Raw genomic sequence first — 929 nt, 5'->3', positions numbered from 1 at the left:
ATATGGGTAAAGTTATGAATATAAGTAGCATTGTGATATTACAGTAAAACAAACAAGAACTAGCTCTATACAAGAACAACAGCTAGTGTTAACCTGGAGTATTGGGATATTGTTTTTAACAACAAATCCAAATTGAAACGGTTTAAATATTTTAAGCCTGCAGTTTATTTTTGTTAGTTTCTAAATTTGCCTAACTTTGTCCATATAGCTGACAGAGATCTGAGAGAGGTTTGTGTTTGTCACTCATGGTTGAGTGCCAAAATACCTAATCAGTATGTAAAACCAGAAACCTTAAATATAGTTAAAGGCAGGGTATTAAAGTGATATTTGTTTGATTAAAACAAAAGGTATTTTTGGTTAAATCACTATATCATGATAGTAATTATTGCTATAGTGTTTATTCTATAACAAATACATTTTTCCCTGTCTCTCCAGCTCTTTAATAAGCAGAAATTACATTTTCAGGATAGGTGACACATCTTCATCCAATCATCCATCTTCATCCAATCAGGAGAAATTTATCAGCTTCATTTTTCTAGTATTTCAGTAAAATGCTGTATAGACCATATATAGGAAGGCTATATCTTGCGCCACCCCTTAACCCTTATCCCTAAACTTATTTGCCATTTTTTACTATTTAAAAAAACCTTTTAAAATAGTTCAAATAGCCGATCTACAAGCTCACAATGTCTCGATGTAGACGGCTACATAGTTAGACTATCTTAAAATTATTTTCAAAATAGTAAAAAATGGTAAATACGTTTTAGGGATAAGGGTGGCGCAAGATGGAGCCCAGAGACTCCTGTTACTGAACACTCTATAGCAATATAGGCCACACAATATAGAGCTTTTTAACACTAATTTTAACCAAAGAAAATCACTTAGTCTATCTTTAACTGAACAAAAAATAAATAAAAACATTTACCGGT

The sequence above is a fragment of the Protomyctophum bolini genome (assembly GCF_963924005.1).
Source record: "Protomyctophum bolini genome assembly, chromosome: 7".
In the NCBI taxonomy this organism is placed as follows: Eukaryota; Metazoa; Chordata; class Actinopteri; order Myctophiformes; family Myctophidae; genus Protomyctophum; species Protomyctophum bolini.
This window is presented reverse-complemented; position numbering follows the sequence as displayed.